Genomic DNA, 23603 nt, shown 5'->3' on the forward strand with positions numbered 1-23603 from the left:
CTGGATCATTATTTTACAGGTACTTTAGCTCTGCAGATACTAGGTAAATCAAAAAGGAAATCAAAGAGAGGTGGGGGGGGGTTGCAAATGACAAGCACAGAGTCCACAACACACCTACATTGTGTCACCATGCACTATAGGTGCACCATACTCATCTTTTAGCTTCTTTCGAGATGAAACAAATCAAGCATAAACAACATAAGAAGGCAGGAGGGCAGGCAAGCCCCTGGACTTACCTTTTGGATGGTCCCTCCTAAAACTTCTCCAAAGGAAATTAAAAATTCCTCCAGATGGACTTGGATTCTTCTTTTTCTGTTTATTTTTTTCAAGTCACATAGGAGCAAAATGATTAGTTTTCAAAGGTTCCATTTACTGATCTTCCATCCCCAGCAAAATGTGTCCAAAAGACTATGTCAAAAGTGAGCCCAGAACTCAAAGACAATTGGAAAAGGGTGTTTGGTGGGGGGAGGTGGCTGAGGGACCAGACTGTGAAATTGAGTGCCCTGGGTATATTAATCTCCACTGTACACTATACCTGGCTTCTTGCTCACCAAAAACTGTAGTGCAAACTGTCAGTAGTAGCGTCCAATAGCTGCTGTGTGTGCTGCAGATGGTATGTCTCACTGTTACCTTCTCAGATGGGTAGAGGATTCAAAGAACAGCAAAACCCGGGGGTCCCCTCCAAACCAGGTGGATTGCCAGCCACTCACTCACTCAGTCCAATTAATCAAGACAAGAATGGCTCCGTCACCAGAGGTATCTCCTTCCAGAGTGCACAGGATTATGGCAAGGTTATTAATCTTGCTTTGCTGCATCCCCCCACCCCCTACATTCAGCAGCCTGCATTGAGATGATTGCCAGCTCTGTCTCTGTCCCTGTTCTACTGCATTTTGCTCAGCCCTCTGTTGCTGCAAGTGAAACACAGAGGAGGGAGGAATACTAATAAGGTGGTTAGCTACAGTTTCTTCAAGGCATTCTACGTACTCTGTGTGTGTGGTGTGTATATGTGTGTGTATTTTCTGTGGGGGAAGTCCTAGATTTAGTTGCAGGTTGAATAGGAAACTGTTTCCACACTGTTACAGAAGCTTGAATTAATCTGGATTATTACTTTCAAGGAATACCAGAGCCAGAGATCTTATTTTATTTAGGATAAAAGGAGGGTGCCAAATGCTTTAGAAGCCTAGGGCCATGGCCTGGCAGTTGTGAGAGAAACAACGTTCAGAGAGAGATGCATTAGGTTAGTAAAAAGGCTCAAAGGGACCTAGGCAATATTTTAAATCCACCGCTACACTACATATAAATGATTTTTAAAAGCAGCCCCTTCCTATCAATCTTGAGATAGGAAACAAATATCCAAAGATGAGTGATTATTGGTATAAAGAGACAGATTCTTGATGAGGTGAAAAAACATTAGTGAGTCAAGCAGGGTTTGAATTGATAGACATAAGACATTATGGTTCAGGGGTGCTTGATAATTCTCTGTTTCTCAGTGAAATCTATTCCTCTACAGAAATATTTCAGTGATGTGAAATGAGTTTGAAGTTATCAGCACAGTGTTCTGCAATAATATGATGCTATGCAGCCAACAGAATGGAATTGTAGTAAATTGGTTAAGTAGTGGCCCTTGGTCGGTGCATTAGCCTTTGAGCATCCGGGGTGTACAAATCCTAGCTGCGGAGCACCCTTCACATTGTGGTTCGCTCTCTTGGAAGACTCTGCTCAGCCAGTGATGTTTTACTGGGTTCTTCTGTTTAGGTTCAGCATTCCAGCAATGTCGTGCGGGTAATCTTTTATTATTTAAAACCCGGACTTTTCCAGCAAATTACTCTATATATTACTCAATTCAGGAATCAGAGGAAGGGAAACCTACAAACAAAGACAAAAAAATATTTTCAAGAGATGTGTATATTTTTTAATGGTATGACTGTGTTTAGACTGGATGGTTTAGAAGAGTGGTAATGAGATATTGAGCCTTCCAGCTAAGGGTTTGAATCCAACTCTGGCCAGCAGTAAGTGCTATCAATACCAGACAGAGATAGCTGGTCAATGATATATGTGAAATGAGTTTTGTAGTCTCAGCATACACATGCCCACATCACAAATATAACCTTCATAATTAGCTTTAGTCAAACCCCTTGTTGGTAGCATTGGGTCAAGGACTGAAAAATAAATGGTGACTGAATGGACACAGAGATGGAATTATCTTCCCACAGTTTTAACTGGTCCTTCCTGGACAGGGTTCAGACCTTTTTGGTTGGGCAGCATGGGAAACTGCCTCTGGCACTGCTATTATGCTCGGAATAGAGGACTGCCATATTCAGGGCAATCAATTCCGCACCTATCAGAAACACTATATTCCCACTGATTATATGGAAGTACTGAATAAAGATGCACTGTTGGTAAGTGAACCCTACAACCATGAAACTCTGGACTGTGGGCTCACCAGATCATTCAACTTAAACGGGGCTGGATCTGCTTTGCATTTGGATGGGAAAACAGAAGATGCGACAGGGAACTGATACAGAAGATTGAAAAATAGCCTTCTACCACTGACCAACCAGCCCTAATTTAGCTCACACTCCAATTTTAACATAAATTATTTATATAAAAAAACCTTGGAACAAGACGTGCTAAGCATAACTGTTCCAACTCTCTTTGCTTTTATGTTTCAATTCCTTCCCCTGCACACCACCCACAATTACCACCATCACTGTCTGTAAACCCCTTAAGGAAGAAGCTAATTTTCTTAAGCCACAAACATCAATAACACTATCTAAACAATGGGAACAGCAGATGCTCTTCTTTCCAAATAAGGACCAAACCAATACTCCACTATGGTATTAGTAGGCTCAATGATTCTCAAGAAGCTAGGTTTGCCACTTGTGGTCATTAAATATCCCATAGAACTTTTTGTAAGGAAGCACCAGTGTCCTTGTCAAGTTCCAATGTAGACAATCACAATCTGCCACACTAAACTTATCTGTCTAGTTACAGGTGACTAAAGCATTCTATACTTCCTGTCCTAAGCGTTGTTGTGGTGTGTGTTGTCAAACTGTAACCACCAAGATGATTTGAGGAATTCACACCTTATACTTAAAAGTTCTGGGATCCTCCTGAATAAGAGGTTCTATGTGAAAGAGACTTTCCATTATAATTTATTATTTCCGCCTCAAATTAACTGCATATGAAGGAATGGACTTTAATAAAGGATGGCTTAGAATAAAATGATTGTTAGCAGCAATTCTCAAACCATAGCCACTTGGCCACCAGTCTCCTTCAGTCTCTGGAGAGGTCCATATTATAAGAATAGATGTCTCTGAAGATAAGATAAGAAGCAACAGACTTAAATTGCACCAAGGGCAGTTTAGGTTGGACATTAGGAAAAACTTCCTGTCAGGTTGGTTAAGCACTGGAATAAATTGCCTGTGGTGGTTGTGGAATCTCTGCCATTGGAGATTTTTAAGAACAGGTTAGACAAACACCTATTAGGGATGGTCTAAATAATACTTAGTCCTACCTCAAATGCAGGGGACTGGACTAGAACACCTCTCTAGGTCCCTTCCAGTCCTATGATTCTATGTCTATTTTGCCCCCTGCCACATATGATCACCCCATGATAATGTGCAATTAGGACAAAATATCTTCTGGAGTCTCAAGTTACTTTTACAGGATTCTTATGCAACCAAAACAACCACTAAGATCCCATCAGAGCCTCTGATCACAATCAGTTTAGAAAACTAAATGACAAAAACTAGAGCCATCTACAAAAAATACAAACCAGACAGATGTGCTGTCTCTAGAGCTCCTTCTCTTAATTTCCAGCCTACAACGCCTTCCTCTCCCTGAATATAGCTGATCTTCCTGTTAGGTTCTAACTCTTACCTAAGCTCATCTGGACCAGTCACTTATCAACAGGGAGTGTCCCTCTGAAAACACCTGCTGGGATTTAGCTACATGCCACTCTGGCTTGGCAGGGCCCTCACTAGGAATATCACTGAGTCAGGAAGCATCATGGCTGCATGGCTTCAACATAAGTACTGAAATATCAATATATCTTATCACTCTGTAAATGAGACTAAATAATGGTATGAAAAAGAAAAGAAAAGTGCAGCCTCACAGAGAGTTCTTCACTGTGCCACCCGATGAGTGCATCTTGGTACTGCACTAAACATTAAACACCCCCAAAATATGGCCATCTACACTTCTTAATGGCTCTGTGAATGCCTGTGAGTATTTTTTTTTTTTCATTTTCTTTTGGAATACTAAATATTATTCATCTGTAAATGTTAAACCCAGAAGGGTCCTTAATAGTCTGACTTCCTGCATAGCACAGGTTATAGAATTTCACTCAGTAATTCCTACATCAAGTCCATAATTTCTGGTTGATTATGTTTTGTATTCCAGCATGCCTTTGCTCTGGTTTTGATTTGTGCTCTTTTGCTGTTATTATTTAAGGCTGGGGTATTTAAAGGGACCTGGGAGAGTTAGGTACCCAGTTTTAATAAAAAACCAGTGAGAGTTCGGTGACTAACACCTATCTGTGACATTATATATATACACACACACACACATACATACTAGATTAGAGAGGGAGAGGAAGATTTTCAAAAACAAAATAATTTTCAAATAAACAAACATGTCATTTCACTATTAAAACATTATTGAAGGGCCTAGTCCAGTAATTTAAGTTCTAAAATGTTAGGTTTTTCTTTTCTTTTAAGAAAAAGGGAGTGATGGAAAGTGTGTTTTTGAAGGAAAAACACCAAACTCCTCTTGCCCCTGCCCCCCCCGCCAAAACTAATTATAGAGGTGATATCTGACTCTTATCAACATAAATAAAATTATTGGCGCTCTTTCCCCCGTTGAAAGATTGATTTGACAGAGGCTCTTGCATTCATCTTTGATGTTATGCCTTTTCTTTCTTTCGGAAGAGGGGGAGAAGGGTCAATTATCAAAAATTGACTTCTTCAAATTCAGGTCTGGATCTTTCTTTCAGGCATTTGTCTTTGTAGTGAAAACAACTTGGTTGATGAGACATACAGGACACCTTTGCTATGTTATTTGAGAAACAGAGCAAAACTTATTAAACTAAAACAAGACTGACCAGTGTAGGTTCATCACTGCGGTGAGTAAAAGAATCAATGGTCAAATCAGATTTTTACAATCTGTTGTACTTTAGTTCTCTAAGAGATTATTAGTAGCAGATTATTTTTAATTTACTTTTTTAAAGGTAGCAGTCCCATTTAATGATCTTTAACTCAACACAGAAAAAATATTTTAAAGCTATAAACCATAACTATTACATGCGTCTCTTGGATCATTGAAAGATTCAGTACATTTGTTAAATTCCCTGGAACCTTTAGCTGTTCAACTGTGCCTCAACATTGTGCCTCCTTTGTCTATGAACATGATTCTGATATTTACACTGGTTCCAGTTTTATTGACTGCCAATAAAGATAGGGTGAGTGGGATAGTTTCATCAATATTACAACCCTTCAGATATTTTCATTCTCTCAGTAGCTGTGTCTGAGTTTCCTTCTTAGTCCTACTTGAGTGAAAAGGAATTCAGCAAGCAAGCTTTGTACTCATCTTCACAGTACAGGTGTGATTCATAGATTCATAGATTCTAGGACTGGAAGGGACCTCGAGAGGTCATCGAGTCCAGTCCCCTGCCCGCATGGCAGGACCAAATACCGTCTAGACCATCCCTGATAGACATTTATCTAACCTACTCTTAAATATCTCCAGAGATGGAGATTCCACAACCTCCCTAGGCAATTTATTCCAGTGTTTAACCACCCTGACAGTTAGGAACTTTTTCCTAATGTCCAACCTAGACCTCCCTTGCTGCAGTTTAAACCCATTGCTTCTGGTTCTATCCTTAGAGGCTAAGGTGAACAAGTTTTCTCCCTCCTCCTTATGACACCCTTTTAAATACCTGAAAACTGCTATCATGTCCCCTCTCAGTCTTCTCTTTTCCAAACTAAACAAACCCAATTCTTTCAGCCTTCCTTCATAGGTCATGTTCTCAAGACCTTTAATCATTCTTGTTGCTCTTCTCTGGACCCTTTCCAATTTCTCCACATCTTTTTTAAAATGCGGTGCCCAGAACTGGACACAATACTCCAGCTGAGGCCTAACCAGAGCAGAGTAGAGCGGAAGAATGACTTCTCGTGTCTTGCTCACAACACACCTGTTAATACATCCCAGAATCATGTTTGCTTTTTTTGCAATAACATCACACTGTTGACTCATATTTAGCTTGTGGTCCACTATAACCCCTAGATCCCTTTCTGCCGTACTCCTTCCTAGACAGTCTCTTCCCATTCTGTATGTGTGAAACTGATTTTTCCTTCCTAAGTGGAGCACTTTGCATTTGTCTTTGTTAAACTTCATCCTGTTTACCTCAGCCCATTTCTCCAAGAAAATGTGGCTAAGAGAGACCCTTCAAAAGAGCTAGGAAATTCAGTGTAGGTCAACAGAACACAGCCTCTTTAGTGACTCTATTCCTTATGCAGTCTAGAGGATCTGAAAGGCAGTAATGACCTCTCAGAGAAAGTTATTTCTCGAACATGTGTGTTTGTATTATGTTTTGAAAATGCAGAAGTACTAAGGGTTTTTATTACGATACATAAATTGCAAGTGGATATGCTAGGGAGTTGAGTGTGTAAAAGACTGAACTGGGCTAAGATTCCCTTTTCCCATATTCATCAGGAAGGTAAAAGGGTTCTAGCTGGTAAATGTGTTCTTGGGAGGAAGGATTTTGAGATAGGGAGATTCTGCTTCTTACCATACTAAAGACATTTTGAACATAAGCTGAATGGGTCTTCTAACCTTACTCCAGTTTGGGTCTGAACTAAACATGTCATTTGGCTGTGGGACCACTAAAACTTCTGAGGTTTCACTTGTATGATCAATTGGGTGAATGTGGAAAGATGAAGAACACATGAATCCTTTTCTCTATGGGACCAACCCAACCTCTTTTTCACCTGAACTATTCAGATGTTTTTCTACAAGCAGAAACTATATATAAGAGAAACTAATCGGCATGTTTTCCTTAAACTAGGCAAATTGACTGTCCAAGACCCCCTGTTGAAACAGAGGCAAATCAGAATTTTTACACATTACAGCTGCATTTGCAAGTTTTTTGTTCTTTTTAAAAGGGGCAGTATACTTGCTAAAGTAGCAGTAGGCATGATTATGAGAGGGATTCTAAAGGAGAGAATCTAATTATATGCCTAGGCTGATGAAGTAAGTGCATTCAACTGCAATCCCCATAATTATTTCATAAAAGTTAGAGATGGAAAAGACTTATTTCATCATTGAGTCCATCTCCCAGTCAGTACAGGATTGCTCCCTAATGTATATTTACCAGGCCTTTGTCCAGTCTAATTTTAAGTTTTCCCATGCTTTGGGGCTGCCACCATTTTCCTTAGGAGACTGTTCTACTGCCTAATAGACCTCAAATACAGTTAATGTTTGTAAAGAGCTACTGTAAGTGTATGTACTAGCTTGTATTATCTCAGAAATAGATCTGTTGATGGAGCAGGGCTGGGGGGCCTCATACATAACAAGGCTACACTATTGTGGGTTTAAACAGCTGTTATTTTCTGTTTAATATTTTTGTCAATTTGCTACAGCCTTGTCCATGATATAAAACAAGAAATTTATCAACCTGTCTTCTCTTGACCCTCGCTAACAACACCTGCACATCACCATGGTCAACAGTTTTCCCGGTTCTAAACTTTTTCAAACCTTTCAAAGAAAAAAGAAAAGTTAGAGTCCATCAGTTCAGTTCTGACCTCAAATTCAGGCTGGTTTTTATTTTGTCCAAACCAGTTCAGCCATTCCTAGTACAAATATAAAAATACCTATGACAGTTTCAAGTGCATGAAACTATGTATGGATGCTTATGTCTTATTAGTTATAGAGCAGTTAGTACAAATGGTATTAGCGACACTATCAATTACTGACAATTCCTCAAGGGTAGGGGTGAAGTTGGTGCAACAATGGTCTGGCTGTATGGGTCAGCTTGCAGGACTGGGCCTCAACCCTCATTCAGACAAACCTCCTCTGAAGGTGAAAGGGGACCACGGTTCTCTCATTCCTTGGTTACTCTGCTACAGATGCCATCAAAGGTGCCAATTGTGAAGGGGAATGTTCTTGTGAGGTTGAATCTGGAGACTGGGTCAAGGATTTTCAAAGGCACCTATGGAAGTTAGGCTGCACTGCCAGTTCTCATTGAATTTCAAATGTATTTGGTCACCTAATTCCTTTAGGCTCCTTTGACAATCCCAACCGACACCAGTGAGCAGGCATTGTTTCTGGTCAATATCTATATATGTCAACAGTCTTTAGGCCCGAGGCTAAGTATGACTAAGCTGAAATATTACTTTGCTTATATACCTCCTACATACTCATCGCTCATAGATAAATCTTGATCTTATACTCCAATGACCCTGTCCTCCTTATATCTATACCTTATATACGTAAATCTATTCATCACACATTGATTAAATATGAAATAATGAGTTAACCATGACAATAGATAACACAATTAAATAATACAATAAAAATAAAACTAGTTGGCTACAAACCATAGCATCATTCCCACCTTAATAAACTTCATACTTTCAGCAAGTGCACTCAGAACTAAGGTGATGGGCACTGCAATGAGACACTAGAGAGATTTCCTCAGGCATATTTTGGAGGTGGAATGAAGGTTAAAAAGAATGCAGAAGGTAAACTGCCTCCAGTAGATCCTAAAGTGATGGGTGTATCCTATCTTCTGGTTAGCTCACTAGAGATCAGAGAGATAGAAAAGCTAAGGAAACACCTGGACAGAAAAGTCAAATATCTCCTCTATGAATGTCGGGAGCAGAAAAGCTGACTTTGAGGAAATGTGAAATACCCCAAGGAATATTGATTGGAGTGAGAAAATGTGCAGAAAATCTGCTGCAGAAAAAAAGTAGAAAGCGTTTGAGAGACTAACTAAAATCCAACCAGGTTTTGTATCAACAAGGAAAGAACAGAGGGTAAGGGAGGTTAAGCAAGGAAATGAAGTACAATGAGGGATTTGGGGAGTCATTGTACAAAAACAAAATAAAACCAAAAAACTACCCTGAAAGCCTTGTTTATGGCTATAAAGTGATTTAGGAAGAAAGGGCCAGATCCTCAGCTAGTGTAAACTGGATAACTTTGATGAAGCTGAACCAATTTACTACACCAGACAAAAATTTGGCCCTAAAAATTAAATGTATACAGTATAGGAACAAGAGAACAATATGTTAACTTTCAATCAGGGTCTTCTTTAAGGAAGAATAGGAATAATTGTGTGACATAAAGAGGTTAGTAATAATGAGATGAAATTAAGGTAAGTAAATATTTAGGTTGGATATCAGACAACTTGTGTGATGCAATGTACTAGACTGTAGAATAATAATTTAAAAGAAATGGTGAAAGCCTGTTGACTTAGACTATTTAAAATGAGACTGGGAAAAAACCAGTAGTAAATGTACAATAGGGAACAATCTTGCTATTGGAAGGGAGAGGTGGTAGGTGACCTAATGCAGTAGGTGTTTTCCATCTCTAGCATTTATAATCCTGCAGGGAAAAACAAAAAGGCAAGTGGAATGCAACATGAAGACACAGAATATAGATATCAGGATTTCATTACTGTGTGAAACACTGGGAATACATGAACAGGAAAAATGTGTTCAGCTCTGCTCTCCTTTTTAAATGATAACATTCTATGACAAACTATTCCAGACAGAGTTAGTAGCACCAACTTGAGCTAAGATTGCCTGACACTTCTCTTACTAAGGTTGTTCCCAATTTCTTCTAACTTTGGTAAAGGTCAACTATTGGGCTGAAATTTTCCATTCTGCAGCTTCCTCAAATTCGGGTATTTCTGAGAATGGGATCAGGGAAATACACTGTTTTGCCAAAGTTTTTTTTTAAAAAGCTTACAACTGCTTTCTTAAGACGTTCTAGTGCCTCCACGCTTTAGAGCTGGGACTTGAAATGTGGCAGAGGGAGGGAGAATCAGGGGTGTTCCTTTTGATGCTCCTGTGAAAAATCACCCAGATTCAGACCTGTAATGAGACTCTGAAAAATCTCAATTCACATAGGCTCAGTAGAAATGTGCTAGAGTTTGGCAAGCACATTCTGAAGATTTTGTTGACAAAATCATGTTGTAGCCCAGGGTCTAAGTAGGACTTTCTTTTGCAATTGCTGCTCTGGGCTGCTGTGGTGCCAAGCACTGGCACTGAGACTAGGGAGACAATCTTTTCCTGTGCTAAGGCTGTTGTGTAAATAAATACATTAATGTTTGTGAAGCACTCCTACTCCAGTGATGAGCACCATAGAAAAGCCTGTGAGAAAAAAAATAATTCTCTCTTTACAGGAGTCTTTGAATAGTGTGCAGTAAATAAGGCCTAGAGCTATACTTTGAACAAGAGGATAAAACCAGCCATTTATAGCTTCCCATTTAGTGAGCACTGTCCATCACTGAGTTTTCCTATGGGAGGAAAAAAATATATAAACAAACAGTCCTATGCTCCCTGGAAGCCCCCAATATAAAGGAATACCATTGGCAAGACGAGGAGGAGGTGTTTCGGGGTGAGAGTGGGAGGTGCTGGAGCACTCCATTCCAGCAACTCCAGGTGGCAGCACAACTTATAGACAGGTAAGGCTGCTACAAGTTAGAGCAGTTCACAGAGCTGCTCCAATCCACATCAGGTGTCACACCAGCACCCAGAGCAGCCCAGAGTCTGGAAGGTTATGATTTCTATACACAGCTTTTCCACAGACTTCCTGTGTGACCTTGGGAAGCCAGTTAAACCTCTCTGTACATAAGTTTTCCTATAGGTATAATAGAGCTAATCTTACCTGCCTACTTTCTGAGGGTATTGTGAGAATTTGTTCATTTGTATTTCGAAAACACTTTGTAATCCTCCAATGTAAGTGGCCAATCTTAAACGAATAAGGACAGGCATCTCCCCTTCCTTCTTTGTATATCCTTTTATAACCTTCTGTCCCAGGACATTTCTTTGACTACAAAAGACTCCCTTAAAAAGGATCTCTGAGTACTCCCTCTCAACCTTGTCTACACACACACACACACACACACACACACACACACTCTAGTTTATTTAGAGCTGGTCTAGACACTTTCTATACTGCTATAACTTTTTAGATGCCAATATAGTTAAAGCAGCACAACCCCCTAGTGTGCATGAAGTTATATCACTAAAAAGGTACTTTTATTGATTATTCCTAAAAAACTATAATGATATAAGCACTTTTATTCCAGTATAACTTGTTCCACACTAGTCTATTGTACCACTGAACTATATACGATTCTGAATCGTTATTTTTACAGCAGAACCAAAACGGTGTGTAGAGAAGCCCTTTAACTGATTGAATTAAGCCAGTTCAAACCTCTGTGTAGAGACTCCCATTCCACTTTATTCATGTCTGATTTTGGATTCATTTTAAACCTGTTACCAATTTATTTAAACTAAACTGAAACAAGAGCATCCATACAGTCTTCTACACCTATTTACCTAAGGACTTGTCTACACCCTAAAATGCAACAGTGGTACACAGCTTCGCTGCTGCAGCTGCATTGCTGTAGTGCTTCAGTGTAGACACTATCTACACTGATGGGAGGGTGCTCCTCCCCCCGGCTATCCCCAGGACCCGGCCACACTCCACTCCTTCCCCAGTTCACCCACCCCGCCTCTTTCTGTCCCTGCCCCGCCTCTTCCCTGCCCAGTTACGCCCCCGAGCATGCTGTGCCCTTGCTCCTCTCCCTTTCCCCCCAGCACCTCCTGACGCCGCAAAACAGCTGATCCATGGTGGGCGGGAGGCACGGCTAGGGAGAGGGAGGGGCTGATCTGTGGGGCCTGCCGGTGGGCAGGAGGCGCTGGGCAGAGGGAGAGGCATTGATAAGGGAGCTGCCAGGAGGTGCTCAGCACCCACCAGTTTTTTTCCTCAGGAGTGTTCCCGCCCCGGAGCACACAGGAAGTCAGTGCCTATGCTCAGGAGTGTGGATTTTTCACACCCCTGTGAGATGTAAGTTCCTAGTATAGACCACACCTCGATCAATTTAAAATAATGCCTTCAATTAAAGCAGTGGAATTCTGTGTGTATACAAGCCCTCAGATCAGCCTTTGCAGGGACTGCAGAGCAACATTAGGCCACCATTCCTCCCAGTTAACACTCAAGGGGCTGTTAAAACTGTTCCCCCAAAGTCAGCCAGCTCAGAGCAATAAGTCATGAAGTCTCAGTTTCATGTGCAATAGCGAGAGCTTTAGCCACAGGGCACAACATAAGTCCATAGAAAGCATCTTTAAATAGATTTGGCCCCTTAGGTTACATTAGTCCCCTTGGAAAAAAGGTGTCCTTAACAAAATGTAGGCGCAGATATCACTGCAATTTGGAAAATCTGCAGTAGTTAGGGGTTTCTATTGTTATTACGGAGGAACATATTTCTAACTTCACAGACCAATGGACATTACTGAAAAATGACCCTGACCAATATTACTTTCGACAGTCAGCAGCCAAAGCAATAATGTTTACTAATTGTCACATGTTCCAAAGGTGGGGGTGGGGGGGTGGGGAAGAGTCCGTAGTGCCGTAGACAGATTGCTCTTCTCATTAATAAAAGAAATATGCTTTGTCATTTCATAGAATAAAAATACAGGTTATAAGTATTTTACCTCAGGCTTCTAAAAGGCATTTCAACAAGCTGCTGCCTCACACATACATAATAGCACTTTGCCCTTCATCCTAAGATTTCAAAGAACTTTAACCAGCGAGCATGAACAGCACCTGTGTGAGGTAGGTTAAGGGTCACTTTACCTAACATTAAAGGGCAGCCACCTCTAGAGAGGAATGTTACAGCTGATTAACAGCCCCCAGCAACACTAATAGCTGTCTGTCCTGCAAAAAATAGATGTATTTGTACATGAAGATACCTATGTTAATGTAAAATCCCAGCGGAGGCCAGGCACAGGTAATTTTTACCTCAGTGTAGCTAGTCACAGTCAACCCTGTACTTCCCACCTGGGATTTACTTAGACAAACTAAATTGAGGAACAAAACTACTGCGCTCCACCAGAGTTGTACACAGAGAGTTATTTCCATGTAAACAGACACCTATTTCTGCTGTGAAGACATAGCCTATACAAGATTTAGGAAAGCAAATGAAGAAGAATATTAAACTAAAGAGAATTTTTTGGCAGGAAGAATATAATTGCCCGAGCTGGAATGTGGCCTTGTTCACAGAACTAACATTCTTCTCTTTCAAAAAAATTAAAAGGGGTCTTTAAAACTGCACAAGAGGTCCAGGTCTCAAGAGTTACATCTCACATAAGAGATGGCACCTCCAACAACATATTTCCCACAAACAGCATTCTAAGAATTGGTTTAGTACTGATTCAGAGAAGTGCATCCATTCACAAGTCATCAGTGACACTTCCTGCAGCAGCTAGATGTGTCTTAAAAGGTCCCCATAGAAATTCAGAACCAGCAATATACTGCTTACAGCTACCTTCTTCATCTTCTCTGATCCACGCCGATGAAGATTTAGCTCATACTAGAGAATGATCTCTCTATTGTATTTTTAAGCACCCTATTGAAGTCTATAGCAGGACTATGATTCTGTAATGAGATTCTCTAAAATTCTAGAAGATGGTTCAAGTTTCTGTAGAAAGCATATCACTTTCTATCAAAGTCTATAGAGAGATGTGACAGGTTCCATATTCCATTACCAATTCATGAGCCAGCCAGGCTCCTTGTTTTTGTTACCGTTTGTATGTATTTCATACAAATAGAGTACACTCTCTTACGTCATTCCTCACTCAAACAATTGTGGTGACTCCACTGTTCTAGGTAATATAGCCTTTCAAACAGGAATGATTAGGCAGCTCTTTTCAGAATATAGGCTATGTTGCTTTTTAAAAAAATAACCATCCATCTTATTTAATATATATGCACATGTTAGTGATGACTATGTACAATGATACCTTCTTACTCAACAAACTCATCCCTGTGCATGTCTGAGTCATAACTATTGGGTTTTTCTGAAAGAAACGTTTACTTTTCACAGCCTTGCAGAGCCCAATACAGGTTAGAAGAGACCGGAGCTAGATTCTATTCTGCCTCACACATCATTATCTGCAGAATTGCCTGCTAAAAAAATTCCTAGTTGCAGCATCTTTATTACTTTTGTGATGATGCCAGCCTGACCTGAGATTTTTAGATCCCAAGTGGAGTTTGTTACAAAAAATCATCTTCTGAGTAATGTGCTCTGGAGTCATTGTGAGAGAATGAAATAGGGGAGCTCACAAGGTCATTTTTACTGACTAAAACTTCACTTTAAGCAATAAAGCTCAAGAGAACCAGTGTTTTCCTGAGGGATTATTGTTTAGCTATAGTGAGATTTGAAGCAGACTCGTGCCTTTAATCGCCCCAAAAGAGCAGTGATATTCCATGAAAATGTGCTCTCTCCCTGCTATTATGAATAGAAATGACAGTTTAAAAAAAAAAAAAGGAAATTCCAAAGAGATTTACTTTTGATTTGGAGTTGTGGTTGTGGAAAATGAGGAGGTTGTGTAGAGGGATTTCTATTACTGACAGGGACAAAGACACTCAGATAACCATGAAAAAGGATCTTTATTTTACACTACCCCAAGAAAATGTACATTACCCCAACTAAATGCTTTAGCTGTTTCTCTTCCTATTCGGGGGGGGGGGGGGGAAAACAGATACTAAATATGAATAAACTAAACAGGCAATTGCATGAAATAGCTGAAGAAAATATACATTGTTAATTCATTATAAATCTGTGTACTTTTCTGGCCCTTATCTCAATCAAATTGAAGGCTCACAAACATTGAGGAATTTATCTTCACAGTATCTGAGAAGTAAGGAAGTATTATTAGTTTTATTTTACAGATGAGAAATGGAGACCAAGAGATTAAGTGACTTGCCCAGGTCACAGAGGACATTTGTATGGGAGCCAAGAATAATACCCAGATTCTATACTCTTTAGTGACACCTCAAGTATCCATATTTTAGAATTAACGGATGCTATCAGGATGCCCTTCTTTATAAATCCAAGGAAATTGGTGGACAAGGATTAAAACAGTTTTAAGCAATTGCTTTTGACAAGTTTAAACTTTTCCCTTTCATGCCACTTGATTTAAATATCAGGATAAGCAGTAGTCCTTTGAACCTGAGCCCCCAGCTAAAATCTGTCTTTGTGTGTGAGGGGGGGTAGTTTAGGGAAGGTTTTCAAAGTATTTTTTGTAACAAAACCAACAATTAGACATGCAAATGCTTTCTGGCAGGAGAGGGGCTTTTTAGGGGGTGGAGGGGTTGAGGGCTACATCAAGAGGAAGGGGGATTATGGGGACTGACATTGGGAAGGGGACATGGGATTGAGTGGCGAAGTTACTGGGACAAAATAGGGGCAGAGGCTCTCGTCAGTCCGATATTCTCCCCTTCTATATGCATGTGCACCAAGATCAGGAGGTCTGAGCATCTCTAGGGGGTTCTGAACCCCTGCTCTCTGCCCCACTGTGTGCCCACGCTAGTATCTGGAGATTCCTGCCCATTTATGGGGGGGGCTGACTGTCCTCCCTGATCCCCTCATGTGAAACATGTTCTGAGCAGTCTGGGTCCCACTCCCTACTCCCCTTGTGATCCAGGGGTCCCTGTCCATCTATGGGGTCTGACCTACTGCCCCGCCTCACTTTCATGTGAGCTGGGTTCTGGAAAGGGCTTGCCTTTTGGGGGGGGAGGGGGCAGGGACGAGGGAGAGGGTCTGAGCCCCTCCCCCATCCTACGAGCCAGGAACTGGGGAAACCCTGCCTTTCTGATTGGAGCATGCACCAAGAACATGCTGCTGAGACTGGGGTGAGAAGCTGAGACTGACTTGTTGTGATAGAGTGTTGGTGTAGCCATGGTGATCCCAATATATTAGAGAGACAAGGACCGGGAGGTAATATCTTTCATTGGACCAATTTCTGTTGATGAAAAAGACAAGCTTTTGGACTCTTCTTCATGCCTTGGTATCTGTGAGGCTCTTTGTTAGAGAAGCAATATATGATTCATAGATTCATAGACTCTAGGACTGGAAGGGACCTCGAGAGGTCATCGAGTCCAGTCTCCTGCCCTCATTGCAGGACCAAATACTGTTTAGACCATTCCTGATAGACATTTATCTAACCTACTCTTAAATATCTCCAGAGATGGAGATGGATGCTTTGGTTTCAGGAAAAATACATGTGTGTCAAATGGGTGGGACGCTGCTTCTGTGGCAATGTAAAGGTAAAATAAAGGACATCACCTACACACTATTCTTTAGGGATCTAGCTCTGCTCCCATCCAAGTCAATGGACAGTGTGTTTGCGTTTCAGCACAACACTTTGCTCTGGATGGGATTCTGTCCCTGCTCCAGGCCCTGTACACTACTGGAGAAGCATCAACGTACCAGGGAGAATTCTGCCAGTGCAGCTGCTGCAATAGGCCTCTGCAGGAGGTCCCACCTGTATGCCCCAAAACAGTCGGTGTGCCGGGGAGGAGCTGTAGGCCACACCGTGGCAGCCATTTTGGTTTGCATTAGAAATCACAGGCAGCTCTGGTGAGGCTGCTGTAACTTGGAACATCCCCCAATGGCTCTAATTATACCTGGGGCTGTTTTGGCCCCTGAAGGAAGCTGGAATCAGAATGGTGTAAAGGTGGCTTAAATAGGGCTAGTGAGTTGCATGACACTTGCACATTTGGCAGGCCTTTTTGCATGGTCACAGCCCAGCTTAGATGTAGTAATTCAGCTGTAATGCATCCAGCATCCCCCTGGGCTTCCATAATAAGCTGCAATTGCTGCTGTTGGTTATTAAGGATTGATATAACACCTGCTGAAGTCAAGCAGCATTTGTTTCTCCTCTTGCTTTCTTCCTCATGCTGGAGATTTATGTCCCTTCCAGACACCCAGAAAGAACCCACAACCCCCAGTGTATGCACCATACACCTAAACAACGTCCAGTTCACACCAGACAGCCTTCCTCAACCCTTAGGTTATCTACTGGAGACCCATCCCCTGCTAGACACCCAGTCCCCAGCTAACCGGCCACCAGCTTACTCAAATTTCTCAGGGGCATTCAGCTTTACTCCCACTATGTCCCTGCCCACTCTCCAGATTCCCACCCAGCTACACCCTGCGCCCACCCATTCCAGAACCCCAGACACCATCAGGAATTCCAGACAGGACTGGCTCTAGGCACCAGCAAACCAAGCACATGCTTGGGGCGGCACAATTCCAGGGACGGCACAATTCCAGGGGCGGCATTCTGGGGGCAGCAGTTGCGCTCTTGGAGGGTTTTTTTATATTTTTATTTTTTTGCTTGGGGCAGCAAAAAATCTAGAGCCGGCACTGATTCCAGATTCCATCTAGCACCATCTCCCCAACATCCCAGATACTTTCCAGCACTCATGTAACCCTCTCCTCCCAATCAGTACCCTAGTAAGGTCCTTTACCCACCCCTTTTTGTGTCCCTCTGGCACTCACCAACCCTAGAAGAACCCCCCAGATTCCTACATTTTCCAGCCATAGCTGTTGAGCTTTGTGCAATTCTATCTCCTGTTCCCACCACTCCTGATTCCTGTGTGTATTGACTGTAAGCTGAAAAGTCTTGCCAAGGTGCAAAAACATTCCAAATATGAAAATTAGCTCATTTTATAATTTGCATAAAATGTTGCATGTGTTACTTAAGACTTGGCAGATGTTGGCTTAAAGACACCTCTGTCCCCTCTTCCTTTCCAGGAGATGCAGCACAGACTCTCAGCCTCTGAATCAATGCTGCAGAAATTCATCAATGCCCTAAAACTTAGATTCTGACCACCGGCACTGCAAACACATCCTACAGCACATCTCATAAGACTACAGATATTACCAGTTGAAATTCCAGTTTGAGTAGTTATTAATCCACTTGCCTAGCTCTTGTGTGCCATCCACCTCACCCAATAAAGTGTAGAGAGTATTCTTCACTTACTAATACTACATCACCACTGTACACTTACACAGCTGCTATGTACAGTCCACCACCCTAGAAATGACTGCATTACAGTGGTTCATGAAATGTCCTGTATATAATATATACACAACCCAGTTCTTCCAGAGTCTAAGTACATAGTAATTTTATGTACATAAATAGTCTCTTGGAGTAGGTGTTCTCAACCTTTTTCTTTCTGAGCGCCCCCCCCCCCCCCCAACGTGCTATAAAAACTCCATGGCCCACCTGTGCCACAATAACTGGTTTTCTGCATATAAAAGCCAGGGTCAGTGTTAAGGGGTAGCAAGCAGGGCAATTGCCCAGGGCCCCACACCACAGCGGGCCCTGCGAAGCTAAGCTGCAAAGGCTTCGGCTTCAGCCCTGGATGGCAGGGCTTGGAGCTCATGACTTCAGCTCCAGAAGGTGGGCTTCAGCTTTCTGCCCTGGGCCCCAGCAACTCTAATGCCAGCCCTGCTTGGTGGACCTCCTGAAACCTGTTCACAGCCCCCCCCACACACACACACACCCCAGTGAGCCCCGGGCCCCTGGTTGAAAACCACTGCCTTGGAGTACAATCAAACTACTCACATGCATAGTATTTTATATGTGTAAAGATTTGTAAGATGAGGACCATGGTTTGTAATCATTTATATTTTATAGGAGCTTAGGAACTTTTTGTGATGCAGGATACTAAACTATTATCAATAAATTATTTTTAAGCAGTTAGTAAAGAGGAAATTATAAATTGAACAAACTATGGGTTTTTTTAAGTCATTATTTTAAATTTATGACAGCTGGATCAGATAAAGTCCATGTGGATGATGAACAGAAAAGCTCTTATTTCAGACTATCCTTAATGTTTCATGGATATCTCTAAGTATATTTTTTTTAAATTATTGAATGTAATTTCTCTAAGATGAGTAGTGATTTTTCTTCTGTACGTTAGTCAATAAAAACTGACAGGACTCATTTTGTTTAAGTGTTGGGGCTTTTGCTATTTCTCTTGGAATGCCACACACACACACACACACTTGCGTAAACCCCCCGTACCTCACAGCACCAGGCACAACTTCTCTTCAGCTATATCCAGGAATAGTTATTGATGTCTAGATACATGTCTGTCATAGATTTAACATGATTATCATTAATGACTGCCAATATATGACTGAGTCGTATGCTAATGATCAGAGGAATGACAGCACTCCTCCTGGGTTCTATTCCAAGCTCTTTTATTTATCCATTGTATGTGATTTCAGGAGATTTTTTCCCCTGAAGTTTTCCTATCTATAAAATGGTGGACATTTTAACCCACAGTGATACTGTGAGACTTAATTCATTAGGACCTGATCCAAAATCCCTGGAAGTATATGGAAAGGCTCCTATTAACTTCAGATCAGGGCCTACTGGTTTTTAAAGCTCTTTAAGTGCAAAAATGTTATGAAATGATTTGTTTCTCTTAGTTTGTTACTGACGTTTCATATTACATATCAAAGAATGAATTTGCATCACCACGAAAGAGAATAAAAGCACACACAAGGACTAGAATCTATTGCCTTCCCTATGTATGTCAGCATTGACTAACACAGGAAATACAGCAATTATGTTAGTAGATGATAAATACTGTCTGCTACTCACCAAACATTTTGATATCTTGACAATTTACTTTGCATTATCCCAAAACTACTCTAATATTGATATAAATATCGGGTAAATATGTATCCATCTCAAAATAAGAATCATCTCATGATTTTAAGAAACACTATATGATAAAAAATGCTAGAAAACACATCCATTACATTTGGGAAGAGTTACTTTTCTAAATCTCATAACTCAGACAGACCAACAGAAGCAGTTCCCATTGGGACACTCACAATATACATGTTGCCTCAGGTGAAATTGACATATTGAGAAGAGTAACTGGGAATAAATATATAACTTTTTTTTTATATAGCCTACCAAGTATTAGCTACATAGTCACATTCCTCATAATACACTCTTCTTATGTAAAGGTGGATTATAAGTTTAAAATCTAAAACAAGTAAAAGACAGTACACGGTTGCATTGCCCCAGGAGCAGGGCAGGAACCAGATCTTGATTCAGTCATACTAATGCCTGGTTCCCTGCTGTTCAAATGTGGGGAAGTAATCTCTGCCACTCCTTTGGCTGGTGTAGATTTTACTTCCCCCTCTGGCCAGTCCATAGCTCCATCCATTACCCAGCAATTTAATGGGAGATGAAAGTAGCAGTGCTGTAGTGGTTTTTCTGCCCTCCATCCTGCAGGGTCCAATGATGTAGGTAGCCTGTAAGGCCGATTAATTCATTGTGTGGGTACCCAATAAGGTTCATGATTGAGCCCATAATATACACCATTCTGCTTACTCTTTATTTTCCTCTCTTTAGACTGCAAACTTCTTGCAGCAGACAATGCCCTTTCCTTTTTTTTTTATTTGGAAAGTATCTAGAACACTTGGTGCCACAAAAAAACAAGTAACTTCAGTTAGGTTTATTCTAGGCAATAGAGTCTTTAAAAAAAAAAAAGAAAAAGAAAGGCCACTAGAATTATTCTACAATGGGAAAACTATTGTTACCTCCTTTTAGACTGAAAAGTTAACCAATATTTGGGGTCTTGCAGGTTGTTTCCGTTGGGAGAAATTGACTATGTCAAGTATTTCTTTGATGGAATCCCATTTATTTACAAAAAATGTACACAAAGTCCTGTTTTCATGAACACAGGAAGAATCAAACAACTCAGGGCAGTTTCTTTGCTGACAATTCCAAGCCTCTTTCTAGCCAGCACTGACCAACAAGCTCTCTGAGCCACACTTCTATTACTATACACAGCTCCACTAAAACAATACCCAACCTCTGCATTTGCATTTAGACCTCAGGGAAAACCCCTCAGACTGCATGGTTCAACCCTCCTCCAGCCTTGTCATGCTGATCTGTGACTTGGGCAGTGGGTTCTATTGTTTCAGCTATAGCTAAACCGAGAGGCACTTAAGTGTTCCCTCATTGAACCTGAGTGGATAGTGGGTATCATACCAACCAGTTTTAATAAGTTTTGTGCCTGCCTATAAATCAAAGACACATCCTGAAGCCACCCAGCCTAACACTATTTTATTCATTTCACTCTAAGAAAGATGAGTCATTATTATTCAAGCTTTCCAAGAAGAGACCAACCCTGAAAAGTTTTAGCCAATTTTTAGTTGAGAAAGTTAATGTAACTGAATGCAAGATGTTATAGTCAGGGCTATGTATATTTTACAATTATTTTTCCCCTCATCATAGAATCACACTACAGAATGTAGGCTTTCATTTTAAGAAAGCATTTTTGTCTGTCTGAGTGTGCAGAGAACCTAACACTACGGCTCTGAGAGATGTGCCGATAATACAAAAGATTACTTTAAAAGTGTTATCAATAATTATTTCTCCATTGATCATTTAAGCAGAAATATCCATCTACTGTTCTTTTCTCACAATTCTAATTGGCCTCCCACTTCCCAAAGTTCCAGAATCCCCACTTGTCCCCAGCCGCCAAAGTCTCCTTTTTCCTCTAACCACTTCTACAGTGCAGATCTGTGTTATCATAACATAACTCTGAGTCACATTGAAAAGTCAATTGAATTAAATATCAGCATACCTATCAGAGGACACTGTTTTGGCCATACTGACGTTCACATTTAATTAATTAAAATAATTTCTAACAATTAAAAGAAAGTTCTGCAGAGTTTTCTCTATGATTCACCAAAGCTCCACAGACAGCAGGGGCCCTTCCACAAGCTATAAGTCCAGTTTACTACACAATTACATGCACCCTGGGTTAAAAAGGAATTTTTCAGGGAATTTAACTGTGGGTTTTGTCTATAATATGGTAATTGCAGTTTCACTTTGCATATAAACTTAATTGCTTAGCATGACAAAGAATTTAGCGATACTGTTTTTGTGCAAGATGCTATATAAAACAAAGTTGTATAGCTGTGGTATTATTTCATATAATCTCCAGCTGTGGTATTATTTCATATAATCTCATATAATTTCATATAAATCCTTTCTGATGTTCAATTTAAACCCAATCTCTCTTTAAAGTCCCAGTTGTCACAGATTGGAAACAGATTCCTAAATGATCCCTTAAGGGATCTCTTCAATTATTTGCTGCCCCTAACTGGGACTCATCACTGCTTCCTTATTTGAGAAAGTAAGTTAAAAGATTCTACACCTGCCAACCCCCCCCCCCAATCCTCCCCAAAATGTTATTTTAATCCATACTTGCTGCAACTACACATGCAAATTGTGTATTCGCACAGGAATAATAAGAATCACAGAAGCATGTTATTTTACACACAGTTTTGGAATTCAGGTTCAGAGCATTTTCTTTACATCAGCCATTGTTTGAAATCCAGTCACTGAACGCATATCATAACCGAGTACTGCTTTCACTCAGAGTTTGTTCAGCTACCATGCAAAGTGTTATGTTACACAAGTCCTAAGTTATTATTTGCTATGTACCACAAATAGTTTTGTTTTTGTTTTTCCACTGTGGGTTTAATTCTACACTCTTAGAAGTCCGTGGCAAAGTCCAGTTGAGTTTAATGGAACTGGATCAGGCCCATAGTGTTGGGATGGCAGTGTATCAAGAGGAATTCTAATTTTTGAAAATCCACATGCAGGATTGTTGAATCAGTGTCTAGATATTACAGGCCAGATTACTAAGCAAGTGTAAGTGGGCTGATTTACATTAGTTTAAAATGTGGTCCTACAACAACATACACTTTAGACAACCTGATAGATTAGATACAATTAATGCATGGGAATACGGGGGTGCTGGGACAATTTGGATAAAGGGGGTATTGAGAGCCATTGAACCAAACCGTAAACCCAGTATATAAAGGAAACCACTTCAAACCAGGGGGGGCTGCAGCACTCACAGCACTCCTAGTTCCAGCACCTATGCGGGAATATAAATACTATTACCAAAGATATCTAATGTATTTTGATCACAGAATTGTGCAGTGGAACTTCACTATAGCAGGCACTTTACGCCTTTCAAACTGCTTTTCCATTCTGTTTTGCAGAGATTGACAGCTGAGGGAGCACTACAGAACAGCAAGGGACAGGAGAGCAGCTGCCCGTTCCCAGCAGCGGAAAGCAGGGACTTCAGGACTGGGAGTGCCTGTAAGGTGGGAGAGAAAAGCCTCAGAGGAGGAATCAGTCACTGATCTTCTCACTCAGCTAAGGTCATTGTTTGAAAGCTGTTATTCTGGCAAATGTTTGTTTCTTACCCTGAGGTCAGTGAGGCCTGTACTTTATTCTGACAAAGTTACACTTTCTGCTTTAAATTAAATACCTATGTATCGAAGTACTAATTGTTCTCAAAAGGAAGCACTATTGACTAGTGGTAAGAGCAGAAAACCAGGACATGGGAGTTCTATGCTTGATTCTGTCACTAACTTGCTATGTAACTTTGGACAGGTCATTTACCTTCTCTATAGATCCCTGTTATAGACCTCTATGAAATAGCTTTTTAAAAAAAAGACAAATCAT

At 40.8% G+C, this 23603-nt stretch overlaps 1 protein-coding gene across 1 annotated transcript in view; it reads right to left on the bottom strand.

The window, feature by feature from the left end:
• LRRC4C (leucine rich repeat containing 4C) overlaps positions 1-23603 on the bottom strand; it is a 930888-nt gene that overhangs the window by 878325 nt on the left and 28960 nt on the right. Inside the window, exon 2 of the mRNA XM_065592780.1 lies at positions 237-1866. The gene's annotated coding sequence lies outside the window, so the exon portion shown is untranslated. The remainder of the gene's footprint in view (positions 1-236; positions 1867-23603) is intronic.

Source organism: Chrysemys picta, chromosome 4 (assembly GCF_011386835.1).
Source record: "Chrysemys picta bellii isolate R12L10 chromosome 4, ASM1138683v2, whole genome shotgun sequence".
NCBI classification, from domain to species: domain Eukaryota; kingdom Metazoa; phylum Chordata; order Testudines; family Emydidae; genus Chrysemys; species Chrysemys picta.